Source organism: Oreochromis niloticus, linkage group LG22 (assembly GCF_001858045.2).
Source record: "Oreochromis niloticus isolate F11D_XX linkage group LG22, O_niloticus_UMD_NMBU, whole genome shotgun sequence".
Classification (NCBI taxonomy): domain Eukaryota; kingdom Metazoa; phylum Chordata; class Actinopteri; order Cichliformes; family Cichlidae; genus Oreochromis; species Oreochromis niloticus.
In genome coordinates, this window is record NC_031985.2 from 1,332,858 (window position 1) to 1,350,838 (window position 17,981).

A 17,981-nucleotide genomic window follows, 5' to 3' on the forward strand; every position below is an offset into this window, starting at 1 on the left:
GGTCTGAGTGGGACACCTTCTTTGTGGATCTTAGGAAGTCCGTAAATGCAGGGTATGGCATCCCCTGGGTAAAGGCGGTGATATGTAGGGCGGTCAATGGTTTTGTCCCTTTCAAGGTCTTCAAGGCAAGCTATAACTTTCTTTTTGTAGCTGCTTGTGGGGTCTCGCTTTAAGGCTTCGTAGGTATTGTTGTCACTGAGGAGAGTAGTGATCTTTGTGTGGTAATCCGTAGTGTTTAGGACCACGGTGCACATTCCCTTATCAATGGTAATATAGTGATGTTGTGGTCTCTGCTCAGGGAAGCGACGGCCTTCTTTTCTTGTAATATGAGGTTAGACGGAGGGACTTTGGCACTGGAGAGGGTGGCTGAGACCTGTTTGTGATAAGTTATTAATCTGTATGGCGGTTTCTGTGGCTGTGATGAGGTCCACTATGGGCAACTGTTGCAGAGAAATGGCAAAACTGAGTCCTTTGGCCAACACTTTCTTTTCAGGTTCAGTGAGATTCCGGTCTGAAAAGTTCTTCACCCATTTTTCCTGACTGTCCTCAGGTGTGTGTTCTTCTCTGAGTTGTGTAGGTTCAGACTGAGGAGTGAGTGTTTTTGAAAGCAAGGTGTGAAATTTTCTGCGTTTTCTTTCTTTTCCTTTAGAGTGTTGGGCCCGCTAAGCCTTGTCCACAAACTTGTAAACCTCTTCTAGGATAGGAGAGGGTAGAAGGGTTTTCAGTTCCTGCAGTCTGGCTAATCTTACTCTGGAGGGAAATGGACCTACTGCTTTGAATGATGCACGTTAAGACATGCCATGAAACAAGATGTTATCTAGTTTTTTTTTTTATTAAACTGGCTACACAGATAAGGTTCATAAAACCACCACTGTGTGTTGGAACAGGAACAGGAAGTGCTGACCATACACACACACACCCAGCCCGGCCTCAGATAGGGTGCAGGAAACAGGGGTATAGAAACACCCGCCTGCTTGTCTCTGTTAAACATGCCCTACAGGGTGCATGCGTTGGTGGATGTGAGTGTATGAGGTGTAAATAATGAGTATGATTGCATGAAAACTAGAGTGCTATTACAAATGAGGGGACAACTGCAACATAAGCACTTGACAGCTGGTCAACAGTGCTCCTCCCCACCAAAACCCCCCCAAATGTATAAGGTGCATGTAAAATTGAGCCCCAGCCACCAACCTCTGGGTAACGCACCTGCCCCTCAGGGTCCTGTATGTGGTGGTCTGTAAATACTACCATATAATTAAAAAGGAGGGACGGATAGCTGCACAGCACAGCCAGCAAAGCCAAAGGCCTTCTATCTGTGGCCTATGTGGCACCCCACCCAAGACCCTACATGTGTCAGAGGAAGCGGACGGGGGTTGGGAATGCTTAAGTCTGGCAGCACTGGTGCCAGCTATGTTGCAACCCATGTCAGCAGTTAGGTGAAAGGCAACCTTGGGATTACTCATTAGCTAAATACCAGTGACAAATAAAGATTGTGGGGCACAGTGCAAGTGGTGTTTTCCAGCTGCACACAGAATATTATTAAGTGAAGTCTGAGCTTAAAAAGACTTTTTAAGGACATGTTTGTATCCCTGCAGTACGTAAATCCAGCCAACAAAGGGTGTGTCCCACTGCAGGTACAGCTCCAGTAGATGTTCTTAGTGTGCAGGCTGTGATCAGCTGACCTGCTGCTCTCTGTGCATGTACACACCTGGACTCATCCAGATGTGAGCAGATGTCTCCTGTCCTGGTTGATTCCATCCTCTACACCGACACTGTTGATGCTGTCTTTATATTAGACACTTTGAAGTTGGTATGAAGTTCAGTGCATGAATCTCTGTAAGCTAACTGTGACCATGAACCCACAGCCACTGTGCACCAGTCACACACTGGTCTTTACTGTAAACCAATCACAGTGCAGCAAACTCACCTGTTTATCCTGCACTGACCTGCAGAGGATTCTCATGCAGTCTTTAAATAACACAGTCAGTCTGTCTCAGTTTGTTTCAGTCCGTCCTTTAACTCTAAGCTCTCTTCTTCCTCTCCTTCTTTATCATCTGTGTCCAGCTCTGAGTGAACTCAGCTCTCTGTCTTTCTCCCCGTCACATACAACAGCTGGACCTTTAGTTGCAGCACACTGTGAGACAAACTGCACACACACAGTTTGTGTGTTTGCTGATGTTTGTTCAGCTCATAGAAATGTGTTTTGTGTAAACATGTAGGGAGTACAAGTAAAAAGTGGTCAGAAAAAAACACTCAATTACAGATACCTGAAAATTGTACTTTAGTACAGTCCAGAAGTATTTGTACTTTGTTACTTCCCAGCTCTGCAGATTAGCTGTATACTTTGAGGTCTAGCCTATCCCGAGGCAGGGTGGTGGCAATGGCAGCGAGACGGCTGAAGAATAAACTTTTAAAAATATGTACTCCAACATAACCAAGGGTCATATATATGAGAAACAGAGAAAAGTCACCAGGCTGCTCAGTCACTAACGTGCGTTACTGTTACTGTGCTTTTATTATGACTGTTATACTGTAAGAGCAACAGGCTGGACTCTGCTTCAGCTTCTGTGCAGAGCTGATTATTAAACAGTAGCATGTTTCTGTCTCCATATCACAGTAACATTAAATGTAAATAGCTTGTATTCAGTAACCCCTCATCGTCATTTCAAACATTCAGGTTAAAAAACACTCTGAATTATTTGTTGTCCAGTACTCAGGGAGCAGCTCAAACACTGCTGATAACACCTCCATATGTTTGTCTGTTCTCCTGCAGGTGAGCACGATGCAGCAGCAGACTGAACCAGGACTCAAACCTGCTCCATCATCTCATCTTTGAGAGCACCAACACCTCAAGGGTAAAACATTATTCATAATCTGTTAGTATATAAGGCTTTGGCTTTTTAAAAATAAACAGCTAATGTCAGCAGACCTGAACGAAAGTAAGAGAAGAACTTCAGATCCTGAGTGTGTGAGCACAGGGACCTGCACATCCACAGCTGCATGTAAAGGATAGGAGTTTTTATCTGACAGCATTAAATAAAACCTACTGGAGGTCAAAGGTCAGCACTTGCAAGTTAAACTGAAGACTTTAATCTGGAATCCTTTCACTGGTTTTGCCAAAAGTGTGTTATTTACCATTAAGTGATTCAGAGTCATTCATACCAGAGTAACCAGAGAGGATCATATATTTATAAATATATAACTTTACAGGACTGAATATAAGAGCTGAGGATTATCTGAGTACTTCTAACATTACACAAAGCAAAGGACTGGGTTCATGGTGGAGCTCTGAAGATTTCCCTGTGAGGGAGCTGCTGGTGGAGATCATGAGTCCTGCTTGATCCCTGTGATGAGCTTCAGTCTTCCTGATGTTTCTGAAATGATGCTTCTCTCAGTGGGACAACAGAACATCTGGCACAGGACAGCTGTGACGAAAGAAAGGGAAGAAGTTTCTCCAAACCTCTGAACCCAGGAAACAGCTTAGTCCTGATGGTCTCCCTCACTAGTTTCTCCCCAGGGTGTTGATAATAATATGGACTCTATTATTAAATGATAATAACAAATGACACTTCTATGAAACCTTGTGCTGCTGTTTTTATGTAAAGTTTCCATGTTACAATACAATACAACTTTATTTGTACAGCACGTTTAAAAGACCAGCGGTACACCAAAGTGCTTTACAATAAAAACAGGAAAATTAAGACATTAAATAAAAGACTATTAACAAAGTACCACATATGTCATCAGGTTAAGGGCACTAATTATACAGCAATAGAAGGGAATATAAGAACAAAGTTACTGAGAACAGATATAGAGACATCTAGGTCACTAACTGAGTCAGAGAAAGAAGTGGCAAAGGAACCAAAGGTATCAGCTAATAGGCCCCTAGGAATATGGTTGCCAAACACCACAATCTCCATTTTCTTTTCATTCAGGATAAGGGAATTGGCTGAAAGCCATTCTCTGACTTCTCTCATGCACTCGAGGAAGCAGTGCAACGAAGGAGCAATGTCGTCATCATCTAATTGAAAATACATTTGTATGTCATCGGCATAGAGGTGATAAGAAATGTTATATTTTTCAGCCTAGGGGGAGCATATATAATGAGAATAACATTGGGCCAAGCACAGAGCCTTGAGGCACACCACAGGATAAGGATGCAGTTGAGGAAGAATAAGTACCCAAGGTAACGGAGAAAGACCTGTTCAAAAGGTATGATTTGAACCAGTTTAGGGCTTCACCCCGAATGCCCACAGTGCATTCTAACCTCGTTAATAAAATAATATGGTCAACCATATCAAAGGCTGAGGACAAATCCAATAAGACTAATACAGCAGAATGCCCTGAATCAGTAATTAAGAGAAGATCATTAAGGACTCTCAGCAAAGCTGTTTCAGTGCTGTGGCGTGGTTTAAAACCAGATTGAAATTTATCACAGATGTCATGCGCATCCAGGTAAGCCTGGAGTTGCGAGAGAACTATCTTCTCTAGGATTTTGGAGAGGAACAGAAGTTTGGATATCGGCCTATAATTAACAAAATAACAATGATCAAGACACCTTTTTTTAAGAGCAGGTTGCACTATAGCATGTTTAAAAACAGAGGGAACATAGCCAGAAGACAATGATAAGTTCATTAAAAACAGAATACTGGGCCCAATTACATCAAAGCCATCCTTCACAATGCGAGGCGGAAGAGGTTCATATGCAGAACTAGTCATTTTCAGTTGCTTGACAATTTGCTTAAGTGTACAGAGTGACACTGGCTCAAACTGATGAAAAGTTGAAGCACATTCTCCAGTGAGAGCAGGGCTCACCACTGGGGGGAGTGAGGATTTGAGAGATAGAATTTTATCAGTAAAGTATTTTAGAAATTGTTCACAGAGAGCTGAGGATGGGACCATCGGCATATCAGGGCAGGGATTAACCACTGAGTTAAAGATTTTAAATAGCAGTCGAGGGTTATGGCCATTGGTCACAATAATATCAGAGAAAAAGGCTGCTTTAGCACGTTTAGCAGCAATTTGAAACTCCAGGCGGCTAGAACGCAAAGTATCAAAGGATACCTGGAGATTATCTTTCTTAGATTTCCTATCAGCTTGGCGGCATACAGGCCCCACCGTAGGTAGGAGAAGGCAGCTGCCGAGCTTTATGTATATTTTTAAAAACTGAGGCTAAGCCACCACCTCTACCCGTAAGCCTTGGTGAGCTAAAGAAGGAACAGTCGGGGGAAGAAACTCTGAGAAGGAGAAGGAGTCATCAGGGCGAATCCATGTCTATGTCAGGAACAAGATGTCAAGCCCCGAAGAGAGGAACAAGTCATTTAAAATAAAAGTCTTGTTCACCAGTGACCTTACATTCAGTAGAGCCATCCGCGTCATAGTTGCGTCTCTGCTCGTAGCGCAGCGCAGATGACTTAGATTGTTGCGGCACACACCACCTCTGGAAGACGATATCCAGATCCGAATAGGTAGGCATGCCTCTGGGAGGGCGGGGTAGTCTTGCTGCCCGGCGAAGCAAATCCACCGACGGCTGAGTGATCGAACAGAAAGCCGGTGCCGGGAGCAGGAAGAGGTAAGTAGAAGGTCCGTGGTAGCATATGGATCAGCCATAGCCTGAGCTCGAAAATAAGCCTTAAGGGGGACATGCCGCTCTGTTTACCCCGCTTCCTGTAGCGTTTCTTGCGTAGGGTGGGTAAAGGCAGGCAGGATACGCTGGCGGAGGAGACCGAGCGCATCAAACTGGCGCCTCCCAAGGTCCATCGTGAGTCTGAGTCATGAGATTGAGAAAAACAAAGGTCCAAAAGCATTTGCCGGTCATAGGTAATTAGTGCCACCAGATGAACATAATGTTAAAAGAATGAGTAGTACTATGCAAAAGTCGAGAAAAGGGGTCTAAAGCAGGGAGGAGGAAGACGGCCAGCCATACACACCGGCGCCATGTTAGCAGGCTGTAGACGACTCTGTGAGTGTAATGGATCTAAAACGGTTTAAATCTTCAGTTTTATATCATCCTCAGTCTGATGTTAAATGTTAAAACATTACATATCTGGACCTTTCTGATATTAACAGTAACTCTGGGCCTGTGTGGAGCTGAGCTCATCTTTCTAACAGACAATGAGAATGAGAATCAAATAGGGGACACTCTGGTGTGCCAGAAGCACATAGTGTAAATACACTGTATAATAAAAAGTACAAGTATAGTGTTGGTATTCAGTTTAATCAATACCTCATCTCAAACAATAAAGAAAAATACAGTAAATGATAACATGGACATTTCCTTTGTAAAATAAGCAAATAAATAAATAAACTAAAATACTGTAAAGATGGGCTTCAGCCCAGTTCTTACCCAGTTTATTATGCTACGCAGATCAAACAGCACCTTATTTTTACAATTCATATCTGGTGTGAGTGATGGGCCGCCACTGATGCCTGACTGGACACAAGCACTCGTCTGATATAGGTCGTGTCCAAATTCATGGGCTGCATCCTCCTGAGGCTGCATTTGTAGACCGATTACGTCACAGCGACGCGCCGAAGGCTGTCCAAATTTGTAGACTCCTCCGAATGCAGCCGACAAATGCGTCCTCCTTTTCCCCGAATTTGAAGGATGGGTCGGTTGTGTCCTTCGTGGCCCACCATATCCCAGAATTCATAGCGCGGCCCAGCCAAACTCCAGTTTCCGGCAATGGCGGCCGCTACTAAGTTTTAAAATTACTTTTATTAATCTTTCTGGGTCACAAAATAAACTTTTAACATATTTTCAGGCGAGAATGTAGCTGTGTAAACTTCAAATATCTGCTCGGTTTATCAAGGTATTGCATATTTGCAAAAGCGCTCCGACGTTTTCGGAGACGTCTGTTACCCACCAGCTTGATAGCTAACCGAGAGCTCGAGGGTCACTGAAGCCGCCAAGAACGGCACAACTCCCGGCACATCATTTTCAGATCACCGCGGACTTTCGCTACTCAGGTTAAACGTAATATATAAGTCACTTAGACAACCTAAAAATGATATTGTTTGGCTTTTTTCAGCGTTTTATTTGTTCGTGAGTAAATCTGTTTGGCTGAGATTAAAGTGATTAGATTAGATTAGATAAAATAAAACTTTATTAATCCCCCGGGTGGTTTTCACACAGCTGAATAAACATCAAACAAAAAACCAATTAAACAAAAGTGTGAGATGGTCGAGAGTTTACGCCAGCGTCCTGTTATATTTTAGATAGCAAGGAGCAGACGGCCGAGTTTATTAAACTCCACCGAGACAGCGGTGACGCAAATCAGAAGGCTAGACCGTCCAATTTCACAGCTGTTTGCTTCCGGCCTACCCGACCTTCTGAGGACCCGGCCCACGTAGACCGCGAAGGCCGGGTCCTCAGGAGGATGCAGGACGTTCACTGTTGCCTGTTGGGGCGGGGGTGCTGGGAGGAGGAGTTGGCTGTCCGATTGGGGTCTGGAATGTGGGGCCTCCCTGCTGCTGCTGAGTCTTGGTGGTCTGCTTCTCTCCACCCCAGGGAAGAGCGTAACACTACCTGGGTCTGGGTGCAGTTTCCCCCTCCAGGGGCAAGGGTACCTAGACCTGGTTCTTAGAGTACGCTTGGGGAGTGTGATTGTGTGTACAGTGTCTATTTATGTCTGTCTCCACGTTGGGTGAGTGCTGAGTAATTGCATATGAGAGCATGAGGGTGGGAATGGATGTTTGTATCTGTGTGTGCCTGTATATCTGTGTCTATATGTCAGGTTGGGTATCAGACGCCACCTCTCTGGGGACATCTCAGGCCCTCCAAGGTATGGAGGCCTATCTCCCCCCACCACTCCCACTGCCAGTGGCAGACGCCCTCAGACATCGGTGCATTGGTGGTTCTTTGTGTCCGGGGATGGGCGTCCAGGTACACACCGGCTCACTCCTGGTGGCTGCTTGTCGGGGCCTGGAGCCTGGGGCTCGCTCGGGCCCCTTCGGGGGTGGGGTGCCCTCGGCCTCTCGGACTAGGTCACTCTGGCACAGCTGGCTGCTGGCGGAGCCTTTCCAGGATAGTGGCGCGGCTGCCCCTCTGTTGGTCTTCCTTGGTCTCTTGTGTTCTGGGGGCCTCTGGATGTCTGGAGCCTGGATCTCCTCCATACCTGCTTCATGCCCTGGAGGACGGGGCTGTGGCCCCCCCACACCCTCTAGCAGATCATTACATGAAGGAACCTTTTAAATACAAGCGCGCTCATGCTCACAGGTGTACACACAGGTGATCACACACAAACTACACCCTTTTTGGCTCCTACCTCAAAGCACACTGTGCGCTGTTGATCTTACGTGCTGCACAATAATGTTTAATATTTAGTATTTCCTGTTATATTCACATAGATCATCGTGATGTTGTTTATTATGTTGCTCTTTTTTGTTGTTGCTTGTTTTCTTTTTTTTCTTTCTCAACAGGTGATCCAGGTGATTGATATATGTATTTTTTGTCTGTTTGTTTGTTGGTTTTTGTTTTTTGCCCTTTATCACCGTCCCTCTTCCCCGCTGTTTTTCTTTCCCTCTTTCTTTCTCCCTTTTCTTTCCCCAGCTAATGACTTAACACCAAGTGCTACACAGTGATGTCAGATGTTACGCTATGTGTCTTTTTAATAATAGCGACGTGGTTGTATTTACCTTAATTTAACGCGTCGTCAGTCATAGTAAACCCATGTGAGGAATTGAGGTGTTATTTTTCTGCCATTTTTATTATTTCATTTTACTATTTCTAGTTTCATTATTTTGCTATTGCTATTGCATCATAATCATATAACAAGCATTTGCATTGACGCATTTATTAATAGTGATATTGCATTTAGATGTTTAAACATATTGGCACCCAATTAAGTTTTTATTACAGGTGCAGTTATAACCACTTTAAACTGTTGAGTTGAATTTATAATCATGTTTATATGCAGACTGCATTGTGAAAGAGTAACTCTGTGCCAAAATAAGACAGGAAGTTACATGTTTTTTGAAGTTACATGCTTTGCAGGAAGTGAAACCAAAACCAGAGTCTGAGTGAAAGTTATTCTGAGGAGCAGTTTCGATGATGCTATTATCTTTTATACTTTTCTATCTTTTGATTAAGCTTTTAGTAGAGGTTCTTGATTAAAACATTTATTCAGTGGAGTACACATACATAGTTTCAGTTCGGTTATTACATACACGAGAGCGGCTTCTGTCTCTCTGTCTGGGGAGAGGCCAGGAGCTAGTCGGCAGGTGAAATGGGGTGCGATTGTGGTTAGCACATAGACATACATGTAACCACACACACACACACACACACACACACTTAGTTAGAGAGGTTCACTTGTAGGTGAAAGTTTAAGCATGTGTTGCTAGGGTTGCAGTTTTATGTTGGTGTACGTGACTGTTTGATGAAGAAGCAGGTGCACGAGGCGAGAGCTGAGCGGGCTTGCGGGAAACCACCGGGGAGAAGATGGAAGCCAGTGTTCTTTTAATTGTGTCACAAGTTGTCAAACAGAACATTTGTGGTTTTGTGATGACGCAATGAGGGGGCGTCACTAAATATACTCTGATGCATATAAAATTGTATTTTGAAGTCTGGGCAATGAGACCTGATACTGTCGGCGTACAGTGTTCAGCTCCCATGCTGCGTGTTTCATTAAAATCATCGTCCGACTTTACCTTTTGGACCAGTGTGGTTACTTGCATTCCGCCTGTGTTTACTTCCCTATATTTTTGAACCTTAACACCCATCAGCAGATAAACTGGAGCCGCTGGGCTATGTAAAAAGTGTAGGGGGGCGTGTCCATGCAACAGGTGTGTGGGCGGGAGTATGATGCAGCCACTCCACCTCAAGTCACTGCTGTGCAGTCTTCGGCTCCAAAAGCTCAACATGGCAGCTCCCACAAGCTTCATTTTTGTACAATGGGAGCACGTGCAGCCAGCAGGGGTTAAAAAAAAGCTCAAATATTAGTCAAGCCTCTTTTTAAAATTCTAACAAAAACAATTTAGCAATGAAATAAACTAAAAGCGTTTCTACAGTGACAAGTTTAAAGGTATAAAACTGAAAACCACCAATGGCACTTTTAATATTCTTCATGACATACAGTGAAAGAAGCATGATTACATACATGTAGGTCGTGTAGCCACATATAAAATATGCATACATATCATTATAAGTAGTCAAATCCATATACATCCACTGTTTAATATTTTGGAATATTTCTCTTAAATATTCCATGAATATCTGCAGAAAGACTTTGAATTGTTCTTTTTTCTGTTTTATATACATCTCCTGTCAGAATAATGATTTTATTTTCCTTCCACATCATCTCCAAAATCACCAAACACTGGAGCAAGGCCAACGCTACTGTCAAGCTAACATTGGCCTAAAAAGTGCTGAGTCATTCTCAGTCTCTGCTGCTGTCGTGTGACTGCTGTGTGTTCTGTGTGTCATGTATGTTGTCCATTAACTGACATAGTTGTTTATATACTACATAACTGATGATCAGTATGATGGTAGCCAGAGATGGGCAGTAACGCGTTACTTGTAACGCGTTACTGTAATCTGATTACTTTTTTCAAGTAACGAGTAATGTAAGGGATTACTATTGCAAAAACGGTAATTAGATTACCGTTACTTTCACGTAGGAACGCTGCGTTACTGCGTTACTAAAACCGTGATTTTTTGCGAGAACGTCTCATGACAGTGACGTAAGCGAGTGCGACGTTCGTGACAACAGCTGTCTGCAGATCATAATATATCGAGTGCGGGACAGAGTGTAGCATGCAGCGTTTAAAGCGTGGAAGTACTGACCTTATTTTGAGTTTGAGTCCATAAAAAGTGACAAAAACATTAGTGTCCGTTGTGCGTGGGAAGAAAACTTCTTTTTACAGCGAAAAAACCCCTAAACTTCCAAGCAAGCACCGAGTGTACTACGACGTAATGTGAAATTCACAGAGAAACTCGCGGATTCTTCCACTGACCGCTGCAGCACACCTGCACCAGGGTAAACCTCCTCCGCCTACCCCAGTCCTGCTTTACAGGTGAAAATAGAGCAACAGGACCGCTAGTTTTTGATTTTATTTATTTTCTGCTGTGTTTTACTTGCATCTATTTGAAAGAGTGAGTGTAAACACAAAAAAATATTTTATGTGCTGGAATGTGCAGAAAATAGGTTTAAATGTTAAACAAATTTCTTCCAGTCAGAGAATGTTGCATATAATTTAATTTTTGCTTGATGCATAAAGTTAAAAGATTAAAACTAATAAAACAAGTTTTAAAAAGAGACTTTTCCATTTGATTACATTTTGTATGATGAATTATGCAGAAAAAGTAGAATTGGGCTGAAAGATCTATCGCTTTATCACCTATTCAGGTTGTAAATCGTGTTTTTAAAAAGTAACTAAGTAACTAAGTAATTGATTACTTTTGAAAATAAGTAATCAGTAAAGTAACGGGATTACTTTTTGGGGGAAGTAATCAGTAATTAGTAACTGATTACTTTTTTCAAGTAACTTGACCAACACTGATGGTAGCAAAGCTCACCTGAATTGACGATGCTCCTGGTGTCAGGTACACACTGTGTAACTAAGCTACAGCTAGCAGGCTAAAGCAGGCTAACCGCCCCCTGCTGTTCATCCAGGTCATGTTAGGAGTAGAGATGGACCGATCCGATATTACGTATCGGTATCGGTCAGATACTGACCTAAATTCCTGCATCGGATATCGGCGAGAAATAAAAAATGTAATCCGATCCATTAAATATAAAAAAAAACACCTCACAAAACTTGTGACATGGCGTAACTCGGCTCATAACCGTAGCACGTCGGAGCAGTGTGCATCAGGTGATAGAGCGGCTGTGTGTATTTGTAGCCTCGCTACCAAACCAGCATTTCATCTCCGAGGAAGTTATCCCAGAGAGAAGTAAAGCAAGTGTGTAAGTTCATCTCTGAATGTTTGTAAAGCGTTCCCACGTTAACCTTAACAACCGATATATGGAGCGACTGCCTCTCTCTCTCTCCCTCTCCTGCCGCTACTTCAATCATGAAACTGATCAATGATCAGCTGATCGGCTTTTCTGTCGTGAGTCCGTCTCTCTTCTTTGTTTTTGGCCCACTTTGCACCAGAAAGAGGAAACCAGCGGCTGAACAACAGCAGCACGTTTAAGCTTGATAAGCTGTTGTTAGAATGTATTTAATATTACTTTCTACACCAGGATCCTTTTCTATGTAGCTGACGGCTGGTAACTGTGCAGGGGCGGATCTAGCAAAGTTTAGCCAGGGGGGCCGATAGGGCATGAACAGGGAAAAGGGGGCACAAAGACATACTTTTCTTTCTTATTCTCATTTAAAATGTCTCGCTTTTAATAAATAATTATCTGAATCTTACACCCAAAGTTTTAATCTGATGTAAAATGTATAGAAGTCCATTACTGTATATAGTAACTGTTAAGTCTAATATACCCTAGTAAGCTATAGTACTTTTTCCTTTGGGAAGGTACCATCTGTGCAGTCTGCAATTCTGTAGAAGAAAGATGTTGAATCTATTTAATTATTCTTGAAAAATAATTTATTTCTGTGCATTTTTTTCCCACCCTGCATCAAATTAAAGTTGATTACGTCGATTAAGCATCATGAGGTGGAGGGTGGGGGGTTCCCTTTTTTTTTTTTTTTGCTGGGAGTTTGCAACCCTATTAGTTAGGTTGCTTAATATTTCTGCTAAGTACTCTTTAAAATACCAGAATAGGGAGGATGGAGCAGGTTTAAGTTTATTAGATTGATCAGTGTTGCTGAACTATGAAATATTTTGGGTGCAGTGTATTTTTTACATACAGGTATAACAGAATAGCTTTAGTGTTGTTGTTTATTTAAACTTGAGGATGAACTTATGCAAAATGCAGCAAGATATTAAAAAAACAGTTTTATTGATTAAAAAACACACTATATCGGCTTCATATCGGTATCGGCAGATATCCAAATTTATGATATCGGTATCGGACATAAAAAAGTGGTATTGTGCCATCTCTAGTTAGGAGCTTAACAAACAAGACCGCTGGACTTCTTAAATAGAGCTGTCCTGTTCCTAGACATGTAACTTGTCATCTAAGAGGTTTTAGTTCTAAAACCAAAATGTGGAGAGTTCCAGGTATTTAAACCCAGTGGGGGTTGTCTCTTAGGAGGTGGTTGTTGTTGGGTTACCACCTCTGTCAGGGACCAAGCAGTAAGGCATAAAGGACACAGGTGTTTAACTCAAAAAGGGGTTTTATTGACCCAAAAGTATAAAAAGACATTTAACAAAGCCAAAAAACTTTAACAGGCAGACTAATAAAAGAGGTCAACTCAATAAACTAAACTCAAGATAACAGTTAACAAAACCTCAAACAAACATAAGACAAACTGAAATGACACACGGGGGAACTTAAATACTGGCTTAGCTAAACCAAATGAAGCACAGGGGGTGAAACAAAATGGCTGCCATATAACCAACTAATACAAAACCATTAAACAAACTTGAAACCCCCCCCCCCCAGGCAATGAAGCATGTGGTATCATCCAATTAGGCTGTCAGTGGTACTTCAGCTCCCCCAGCCCTTTGCTATACCTTTTGCCAGCAAGGAAGGAGAAGCCAAACCGCCGGTAACTCAAACACAGAAAGATGTATTAATATAACATAAAACAGAACTTTGACCTTGCAGTGTTAATGTGTGGATGCCATATAAACATTGGAAGGTGTGATGGAAAAATAAATGAATTTAATAAATAAACAATATTGGACAATGAGTAGGATATATTTAAAGTATGTTTTCTCTTTCAGGGATTTATGATTGTGCCACCATACTGTGATCGCTGACAGGGGTTAATTACTTTTTAATTTTTGAGTACTCAGTACTGAACACTGCCATAGTTGGTTTGTTAGTCTGGTGGCAGACTGCAGGTAAGCAGGTTGGTGGTCTCATTGGGAGCGTTCCCGGTCTCCAGAGCTCTCCGGACATTCTGCCAGAAGACTCCCGGGTGTTGGCCAGCCCGAGGCCAGCTCAGGTAGGTGCGTTTCTTCACCAGCTTCCTCATGCGGTAGTATGGAGACAGCTGCTGGGCTGGGATCTCCTCCAGAAACAACAGGATCAACACGTCCTTCTTCTCGTCAAACAGCCGGAAGCTGCAGCAGCACAGGACAGACAATAAGGATGATTGAGTGGAGGTATTAATTTAAGAGTTCAAACAGCGCCCCCACCTGGCCATCTGGATCTCTCTGGAGCACCACTCGCTCTGCAGGTAGCTCCGGCTGATCACACCGATGGTCTTCCTGCTGCTGTAGATGGCGTCTGTGATGTTCTCTATGATGGGTTTACCTGAGCACACAGTAGGCTGGCTGAATATACACACACTTACAACACAATGAAAACACAAGGAGCTGCAAAAAAACCAGAGCAAGATGGATATCAGTGAAAACCACAATACAAAAGGTATGTGAAACTCTTCAAAAATAGACACAATTACTCACACTTTGATAACACCATTGTGAAGAAAATGAAGTGAGAAATGGAGAACGTGTCTGTCATCCAGGTCATAGTAATCTAAAGACCTTGGATAGAAAACTGACGTCTCAAACTTTCTTGAAGACGTTTCACCTCTCATCCGAGAAGCTTTTTCAGTTCTAAGACCAAATGGTGCAGAGTTCCAGATGTAAGCCCTAGTGGGAGTGTCCCTTAACATGCTCCTGTGCCTCATCACATGAGCCAAGGTGTGAAAAAGGGCGTGGGTCATTATCAGCAGAGTAAAAACAGAAATGGAGTAGTGAAAGAACTGAGTGGTGTTACAAAAGCACGAGTTTTCTCTCTCTTCTGTACTACAGATTTATTTTGAATGAATCTGAAACCTTCAGGCTAAAAACAAACCAAACCAAAAATTAAATTCAAACAGGTTCATTCAGTTTTTATTTAACATTTTATTTATTTAATGAAGCTTGAGGTATATCTGGAACCTCAATAAAACCCAAGACACAAAGTCCAACAACTCAAAGCAGACGTTTGTGTTAAAGTTTGAAAAATTGAAATAGACTAAGACTTAGCTCCAAAGGTTCTCAACAAAGGAGGGTATCAAGAAACCTACAATTACTACACATCTGTGATTATACTTCCTCGCATACTAAAACTAAGGAAAAGTACATTTCTGAAAGCTACAATTAAACGTTCTGCACATTTCAAGCAGTCTTGTTATTATTTCATTATAAGGATGTAAATGCAGAAGGTTTACCTGGTTGGAAGTCTCTGTGGTGCAGACAGAGTCTCCAGCCTTGCTCTCCTTCCAGCACTGGAAGCATCTCTCGGCAAACCCACTCCTCATCACGCACGTTATAGGAGACAAAGGCGTCATACTGACAAAGAATCCCCTTCTTCCTCTTCCTGTTGTCATAGAGGAAAGCAAGAAAGAGGTGCAAAGCGTAGACTAGCTGCCACATCAAAATGGTAGATGAAGGATGTGAGGAGAGTTAAAACAATGATGCAAGTGCTGGAAATGAAGCAAATGAAGCTGATGTCCATCCAGCACGACTGGATGTCAAAGTCCAGCAGCTTGGTTCCTTGTTTACTGGGGGGACAGAAGCACTCATACTGGTAGGCATTAACAACCTGAACTTGGTTGTTGTGCTTGACCCACTGAATGAAGCCAATGTTAGAGCAGTTGCAGGTGAAAGGGTTCTCGAACAGGTCGAGATATCTAAGCGCAGATAGATACTGGAAGACAGTCTCATTGATGACCGTCAACTCGTTCTCTCTTAGTTTCAACCAGCTGAGCGCAGACAGGTTGACGCTGATCAGAAAATCCAAAGACCACAGCTTGTTTTTGGAGAGATCGAGAGCCTGCAGGTTTGGGATCGGCCCAAACAGCTCAGGTGTTGGTAAGGACACGTTACTGCTGATTAGTTTAAGACTGGTCAGGAGAGGGGTGAATGTAAAGGTGTCTGGGTGTGGCATTGTGGTAAAGAATTTCTCAGTTTCTAAGCGTTGTAAATATCTCAGACCTCTGAGCACATCTGGAGAGATAACCAAAGTGTATCTGTTGTTGTGTTTGATTGTGAGTTCCCTCAAAGAAGGCAGATTCAGGAAAGCAGGTCCATCAAATAGCTGATTAGTCATGTTGTTCAGAGAAGCAGGAAAATATATTGTAAGACTTTTTAAGTTTCTCAGTCCTCTGAACATGTCTTTAGTGAGAGTGAATGCGGTAATAATTAAGCTTTCAAGACGATGAAGTTCCTCAAAGGTGCCATTTTCCACATAATAACTTGACAGTGACGCTAAATCCAGAGACAGGAGCATAGGCACACTCTCAAAATATCCTTTCTCAAGCTGCTTCAAGTCATTCCCTCTCATAAGTAAAATTCTGAGGTTCTGCAAACCACCTGTGAAGGTATCTGACAAACTGAAAATTAGATTTCCTTCAATGTCAAGTAACCTTAAGTTGTTCAAGTCTCGGAAAACGCAGCCTCTGAGTTTTGAAATGCGATTGTTGCTGAGAAAGAGCTGCATTAGTCTTGTCAACTTCAGGAAGTCAGAACAACCCAACTCCCCAATATCATTGGAAGTTAACGAGAGGACGAGGAGAGTGGAGAGGCCTCTGATGGCTGGGGGGCACGCTGGCTAGGAAGTTGAATTCTATACGCAGCTGCTCAAGCTGGTTGAGCCCTCTGAGTGAAATCTGGGATAGGCCAGTGTTAAGGTCCATCTGGTTACTGGCTAAAGCCAGCTCGGTGATGTTGGAGCACATCCGCAGCAGCGTGTCGTTTAATACGAGAATATCGTTAAAGGTCAGATCAAGATTGGTCAAGGCAGGAATCTGGCAGGCAATGTCTATCAGACCTTTATCAAACCACTCTTTGACGTATGACAACCAGAGGTATGTTACAGACTCTGCACTTTGAAGAATTGTTCTGTATGTTTCAAACCTTATTTCAGTTCCACTCAAAAGCAGAACGGTCAGGCTCCTGAGGAACGTCTTATCGGGTACTTATCGGGTACAAAGCCATCGCTGCATTTAGTCAAGTCCATGTACTGAAGATCAGGAAAGATGTCTCTTCTAATGCTGAACTCTTTCAGTGGATTTCCATTGAACAACAACCTCCTGAGATTTGATTTGTTTACATGCAGACTGTCAGAGTCAAAAGAGGAGAACATATTCATTCCCGCGTCTAGTTCGTACAAGTTTGGCAGCAGTAAAATGGGCACAATTTCACTCATTTGATGCAGGTTGTTGGAGTTCAGGCCAACTTTCTGTAAACTAATGAGGTTCTGAAAGGCCAGTGGGGAGATGTATGTGATTTGATTGATGGTCAAATCCAGCTTTACTAACTTAGATAACCCCTGGAATATGTTGGCTGTGAGGTTTCTGAGGCTATTACGACTTACACCAAGTTCTCTTAACTCACCCATGTCTGCGAAAGCTCCATCATCAATATGAGAGAGAGAATTTAAAACTATCTGTAAATAAACTAGCTTTGATAAACCCCCCAAATCCCTCCTGTTGATCATTTGAATGTGATTGTTGGTCAGATCAACAGTCGAGGCGTTTCTGGGAATGTCGTCAGGAACGGCTGCGAGGTCCCGATCAGAGCACGTAACAGAAACATCCCTGACGTCGACCGAGAACTGCACAGAGCAGTTTTTCAGGGCGTAGGGCAGCGAGGGGTTAATGTGAAGCAGGACAAGAAGAAGCGAGACGAAGACACCAGACTGATGAAGCATGGTGACTGACAGGATCACACCTTCACTCGGCTCCTGTGAGATTAGAGTCAGTGTAAAACCAGCAATCAATTAATTCATTCAATCAATATATTAATTGGCAGAAAAACAACTTTCCTGACAATCAATTAACATGTTTCTATGCATCTATCTAGTTTTCAGCTTCAGGCTTCTCTGGCATGTATCATCCAGCGTTTGATGATTTGAAGCGGCATAAACTCGACCTGGACAGAAGTCTGCAGCTGCTAAGCTAAGCTAGTGAAAAACAGCTGCTGA

At 42.8% G+C, this 17,981-nt stretch overlaps 2 long non-coding RNA genes and 1 pseudogene across 2 annotated transcripts; 1 reads left to right on the forward strand and 2 right to left on the reverse strand.

The window, feature by feature from the left end:
• Nucleotides 1-1,967: 1,967 nt before the first annotated feature.
• Nucleotides 1,968-11,697, reverse strand: LOC112843454 (uncharacterized). The gene is made up of 2 exons (XR_003215792.1): nt 11,519-11,697; nt 1,968-2,146 (listed from the first exon to the last, which is right to left on the reverse strand). It is a non-coding gene; the product is annotated as an uncharacterized LOC112843454 (long non-coding RNA).
• Nucleotides 2,014-3,437, forward strand: LOC112843452 (uncharacterized). Its single transcript, XR_003215790.1, has 3 exons — nt 2,014-2,136; nt 2,774-2,855; nt 3,211-3,437. It is a non-coding gene; the product is annotated as an uncharacterized LOC112843452 (long non-coding RNA).
• Nucleotides 11,698-13,235: 1,538 nt separating the features above from the next.
• On the reverse strand, nt 13,236-17,708 carry LOC100706869 (toll-like receptor 13; annotated as a pseudogene).
• Between the last annotated feature and the right edge of the window lie 273 nt (nt 17,709-17,981).